At 43.9% G+C, this 6,530-nt stretch overlaps 1 protein-coding gene across 2 annotated transcripts in view; it reads right to left on the reverse strand.

Moving 5' to 3' along the window:
• Window positions 1-5,569, reverse strand: part of SLC16A1 (solute carrier family 16 member 1) — a 37,835-nt gene extending 32,266 nt beyond the window's left edge. Inside the window, exon 1 of one of the 2 annotated variants that reach the window (XM_060772624.2) lies at window positions 5,401-5,569. The gene's annotated coding sequence lies outside the window, so the exon portion shown is untranslated. Of the gene's footprint in view, window positions 1-4,503; window positions 4,527-5,400 lie in introns of those variants that run through there. The other variant, XM_067468085.1, reaches the window with a different exon arrangement.
• Window positions 5,570-6,530: the final 961 nt, after the last annotated feature.

The following is a 6,530-nucleotide window of genomic DNA, read 5'->3' on the forward strand; positions in this document are numbered from 1 at the left end:
CGAAATCACACCAAATTTGGCAACAAAACGTCTCACTACACAAGGAGTGACCATCACTCAAAAATTTATGCATTTGTAATTTGGGAGATGTAGTTGCTGGGATTTATAGTTCACCTATAATCAAAGAGCATTCTGAACTCCATCAACGATGGAATTGAACCAAACTTGGCACACAGAACTCCCATGACCAACAGAAAATACTGGAAGGGTTTGGTGGGCATTGACCTTCAGTTTGGGAGTTGTAGTTCACCTATATCCAGAGAGCACTGTGGACTCAAACAATGATGGATCTGGACCAAACTTGGCACAAGCACTCAATATGCCCAAATATGAACACAGATGGAGTTTGAGGGAAATAGACCTTGACATTTGGGAGTTGTAGTTACTGAGATTTATAGTTCACCTACAATCAAGGAGCATTCTGAACCCCACCAATGATGGAATTGGGCCAAATATCCCACACAGAACCCCCATGACCAACAGAAAATTCTGTGTTTTCTGGTGGTCTTTGGTGACCTTTCTGACATCCCCTTGTGACCCTCCCCTGGGGTCTTGACTTCCCAGGTTGAAAATTCTGCCTTAACACCATTCAGTCCAACTCCCTTCACCAGGGCAAGAAAACATAATCAAAGCCCTCCTGACAAAGGGCCATCCTGCCACACACAAAAAAAATATGTATATGACAGATGCAGTATCAAAGATTTGAAAGGGACCCTTAAAGCAGGGCAATGATGTGTTGCATGTCCCAGAGTAGGCAAACCAGACACTCTCCCCATAAACAACGGCAAAGAAACAGCAAGAAATACTGTTTATCCACAAGCATAAAGACATTACATATATTAGAAACCAACATTTTCTCATTACTTTATTTTCCAGATCACCAGATTGGGCCACAGCAACGTGTGGCAGAGGACCGCTAATACTTTATAGAAGACACCCAGTTGCATGGCATTCAAAATGCAACATAATAACCACAGTGATAGTGAAATTATATTTTCCATAGCTCTCTGAAATACTGTTGTCAAAGCTGCTTTAAACATAGACAACCGATCAGATGCAACAAGTGATGGCCATAACAATATATACTCAAATAGTTAAATAGATGAGCATTGCAACACAGAGGAATACCAGCATGTCTTACAAAATGCTGCTCATGTAGATCTTTTTCACTTTCTAGAGAGAAGGGAGGAACTATCAGACAGGAAAGAGCAGCTCACGCCACTGAAGAAGCAAAAACCTTGTCCTGCTGCAAGACATGCCTGTTAAACCACGTGGCTTTCTGAAAATACGCAAACTTGAATATCTCTGTAATAGTGTTGCCATCTAGTACTGAGACAGCAATGACAAAGGGCCCAATTCAAGATTGCAGAGTTGCCAAACTTTATTTGAAGAGGTCCATGAAAATCTTCCTCTCAAAATAACGAAGACAGAACCTAGTATTACCAACTGATTACACAGTCTTACCTACTGAACCATGCTTATAGTGAGACAAAATAAAACATGCCAACTCAGCACAGTTATCTCTATACTCAAGAATGTTTTCAGCATCGGCCACGAAGTGTCAGCAGTCTTAAGGTTCAAAGAGTCACCAAAGAAAGGCACAGTGAACAAGGCAAGGACATTATGTGAGAATGTTCTTGTTCCCTGCGTCCAAAATATGCCAGTTTGAAACACTTGAAATCTCACACAAGAAGAAGCATACGTTTCCCCGCAAAGATTACATATCCTTCTCCAAGGAGAAGACGTAATGAATCCTTGTTTACTACAACTGGAACTGCAAGAAGCCTCACAATCTTGTTCACACAACACAACATACAAACCACTTACTTTATTTGTTGTTGTTGCATGCCGTCAAGTCCTTTCTGGCTTATAGTGACAAGGCAACTCCTATCATGGGAGTTTTCTTGACAAGATTTCCTCAGAGGGGATTCCTTTTGCTTTCTGCAGAAGCAGAGAGTGTGACTTGAGCAAGGTAAACCATGAGCAGGAATTCAAATCCTGGTTCCAGAGTCGTAATCCAATGCTCAAGCCACTATACCAGGATGGCTCTCTTCGCATGCCAAACTGAATCATCCACTGGTTTATTTAGAACTGGTTCAGGCTCAGAACCAACTCACACCATATTATATTTCTGCCTGTAACATTCAGTGAAGAAATTCACGTGGGAACGTCGTGAGTACTCCATTTATAATCTCACATTACAAGGTTAGTCCTACGTTTGGCAGAATGAAACATAACCATATCGATCAGATTCTGGATGATCTCATCGGGCAGCATGCAGTAAATGTTGTATGATATTTTATTTCCTGCTGTTATGTTTTTTTTTTTCTTCTGCCAGGGAGGAATAAAGAAGCTTACTGTATGCTTCATTTGGATAGAGAGGAAATGTTTACTATTCTCCTTCACGTTGCCATTTATCACTTATCATTGGTTAGCTTAATGGGTTAAACCCTTGTGCCGGCAGGACTGCTGACCTCAAGGTCAGCGGTTCAAATCTGGGGAGCAGAGTGAGCTCCTGTCTGTCAGCTCCAGCTTCTCATGAGGAGACATGAGAGAAGTTTTCCACAGGATGGTAAAACAGTTGGGCGCCCCCTGGGCAATGTCCTTGCAGATGGCCAATTCTCTCACACCAGAAGTGACTTGGAATTTCTCAAGTCACTTGTGACAAGGAAAAAAAATCAAACAGCTCCTCTTCTTTTCCTAAAGATGTTCACACACTTAAATGCAAATCAATAGGTGATGAGACACCACAAGCATAGACTTGTGATTTAACATACAACCTAAAACAGTATACAGGAAGTCCCCGAGTTACAAACATTTGACTTGCAAACAACTCCTAGTTTAGAAAGGGGCTGAGACAACAGGAAGTGAGGCAAATCTGCCCCTCAGGAGGGAAATTCACCCCTGAAAGTGTTATCATGAGGAAAAGGTGTCTCCACTGAAGCTTTATCACCAATCTCTGTTTACACAGCAAGCCAAATTTTTCAAAATCCAATTATCATAGGAACAGAAGGTGAGGTGAAGTCTTCTGAACAGGGGCACAGACAACAAAACAAACACCACAAGGGTGTTAACATTTCTCTATGTTTTCCAAAGCATGCATACATGTGTGTGTGTGTGTGTGTGTGTGCTTGGAAATACACTTAAAATATACCTGCTCCCACTTATGCTTGAGGACTACCTGTATCATCACCACCAAGAGGCAGCACTATAAGTACAATGGGACATTAAATGTTATACTAGTTGATTATCCCTAATCCAGAATTCTCAAATATTCCAAAATCCAATACTGTGCACCTTTGCTTCCCGACTGTTCAATGTTTGCACACTTTGTTTCATGCACAAAATCACTAAATATACCGTGTACAAAACTAACTTCAAGGTATGTATTTAAGATGTATATGAAACAAAAAGGAATTTCATGTTTAGAATTGGGTCCCATCTCCAAGATATCTTGATTTGTACATATAGTAATATAGAGGGGTTCCAATATATATATGATAGTATTATGTGTGTGTGTGTGTGTATAATATTAAAAATCTGCAATCTAAAGCACTCCTGGTCCCAAGGATTTTGGATAAAAGATACTGAATTTATAAAATCAAAGTATCTTGATTGACACTGCAAATCATTTGAGGAGGGTTCACAAAACTAACCAGTGCCTGCTAGATTCCTATACAGAAAAGGAGGTACTAAAGTACAGAGACGCACATACACATGTGAACAACAACAGAGAGGTAAGATATCCTGTTATCTCTCAAATGCACGCACACTTATAGACGCACACACTTGCGCATGGCAAGACAAAGTACCCAATGCAACCATCGCTAATCTCAAATGAACACTCTCTGGCCCCATTTAATTTAAACTCCCAGAACCACTTATCCACCACGTGCTGAAACAAAGAAGACCTCAAAGCTTCCAGGATGCAAAATAGGGGGGGGGGGGGGGAGCATTGCTGTACTCGAAACCCAAAATTCCATCAATATCTGCATCTACATGGTTGAATTAATGCAGTTTGACACTACTTTAAGTCATGGTTCAATGCTATGGAATCTTGGATTTCGTAGTTTGGTGAGGGACCACCATTCTTTCACTAGAGAAGACTAAAGACCCTGTAAAATCTCAATGTCCTTCCACCCAGAATATCAAGGCAGAAAATCCCACAATATCTGCTTTGAACTGGATTATCTGAGTCCACACTGCCATATATTCCGGTAGGCTGTTAGGAATTGTGGGAGTTGGAGTCCAAAACACCTGGAGGGCCCAAGTTTGCCCAGGCCAGGTATAGATGCATCCTAACAAAGCTGAAGAAAAACTGCTAGCTAGGGGCCCCTCCACACAGCCCTATAACCCAGAATATCAAGGCAGAAAATCCCACATTATCTCACTACCTCTGAGGATGCTTGCCTTAGACGCAGGCGAAACGTCAGGAGAAAATGCCTCTAGAACATGTCCATATAGCCTGAAAAAAAAACTACCACAACCCACATTATCTGTTACCTCTCAACTCAACTGAGTCCACAATCAGAGAAGGTGGTAGAGGTTCCTTCTTTGGAAGCTTTTAAAGAACTTCCTGACTGTGAGAGCCGTTCAGCAGTGGAACTCTCTGCCCCGGAGTGTAGTGGAGGCTCCTTCTTTGGAAGCTTTTAAACAGAGGCAGGATGGCTATCTGTCGGGGGTGCTTTGAATGCAATATTCCTGTCTCTGGGCAGGGGGTTGGGCTGGATGGCCCATGAGGTCTCTTCCAACTCTATGATTCTATAATCCAGTTCAAAGCAGATATTGTGGGATTTTTTTGCCTTGATATTCTGGGATCTTGAAGTGACTGGCTTGACTCTGAAGGAGCTGGGGGAAGTGACGGCCGACTGGGAGCTCTGTCGTGGGCTGGTCCATGAGGTCACGAAGAGTCGGAAACGACTGAACGAATGAACAACAAAAATTCTGGGTCCACATTCAGATAATATTGATATTTTGTGATCTAGGGCTGTGTGGAAGGGCCCTGAGTCTACACTCAGAGAATGTTGATATTTTGGGATCTAGGGCTGTGTGGAAGGGCCCTGAGTCCACACTCAGATAATATGGATATTTTGGGATCTAGGGCTGTGTGGAAGGGCCCCAGGAGAGGAGAGCATTGAGCCATTGAGAAAGGACAACCCCCAGGATTCCATCGCATCCAGCCACGCGGTAACAAGTGGTACCAAACTGCATTCATTCTCCTGTGTAGATACACCTAAGGAAGGCGCAGCAAACAAACGTAAAAGCATCCCAAAATAATAAGACTATCTTCCATTTCTTCCCCCTTCCCATACTTGGTGGGGGTCCATATCCCCGTCCCTCCTCGCCACGTGGAGGAGCACCACAATGGATTGCCCCCACCCCCCAAACCCCAAGCCATACCTGCTGCATATATGGGACGCAAGCACTCCAGGATCTTTCCTTCCTCCTCTCCCTCCTCTCTCCTTCCTTCCTTCCTTCCTTCGTCCCCCTCCCCTCCGGCCTCCTTCCTTCCGAAGAAGCGCGACTCCTGGCTACTCCGCCCCTCGCGTGCTATAACGGGCCGCGTGGGGAGAAGCCTCCTTAAGAGGCGGGGAAAGGGGCGGGCTCGCGGACCCCCCCCCCCTTTCCCTCCCTCCCTCCCTCCCTGCAAAGGCTCCCCGAGCAGCGAAGGGAGGAGAAGAGGCGCCTCTTTGTTTGGGGCTCTCCTTCTGACACGAGGCGGGAAACTGAAGAGAGGGAGGAGGAGGAGGAGGAGGAGGAGGAGGAGAGGGCGCTTTCTGCACGTAGTGAAGGGAAGAGGAGGAGGAGGAGGAGGAAGATGCGCTCATAGGGCTGCTTAGAATCATAGAATTAGAAGAGACCTCGTGGTCCATCCAGTTCCCCCCCCCCCCCCCGCCAAGAAGCTAGGAAATTTTTGCATTGATTTTTTGTCATTTGTATACTGTAAACCACCATGAGTTCTTCCCCCCCCCCCAAGAGGTGAGAAATGTGGTATATAAATACAGTAAATAAATATAAATAAATAAATAATCAAGGTGGCCAATTGCAACATTCACATTTGCCTCAAGAAGAGAAGAGTTCTTTCTCCCACCCTGGACATTCCACAGATATATAAACCTCTGAGAATGCCTGCCATAGATGCAGGTGAAACATCAGGAGAAAAGGCTTCTGGAACATGGCCATACAGCAATGATGGGCAACCTTTTGAGCTTGGTGTGTCAATACTTGCAAAAAAACAAGCATAACTCGAGTGGGGTGTCACTTCGAGGAAAAAACCCATAATTTCATGATAGGTAAAGGTAAAGTCTTAATGAGATTAAAAGTATCTTTTTAAAAAGTCTTGTTGAGGTGGTTGAACATAGATAGTTGCCCAAATCAGCCTCCCAAATAGAGAAGTTCTATGATTTGATTAAAGCTGCCTCAGGCACATTGGAAGATGAAGACAAACAGTTTCCACTGAATGGGAATATGGAATGAGGCAGTCCCCTGACATTAAGTCCAGTCTTGTCTGACTCTGGGGTGTGGTGCTC

This window comes from Anolis sagrei, chromosome 4, assembly GCF_037176765.1.
Source record: "Anolis sagrei isolate rAnoSag1 chromosome 4, rAnoSag1.mat, whole genome shotgun sequence".
Taxonomy (NCBI): domain Eukaryota; kingdom Metazoa; phylum Chordata; class Lepidosauria; order Squamata; family Dactyloidae; genus Anolis; species Anolis sagrei.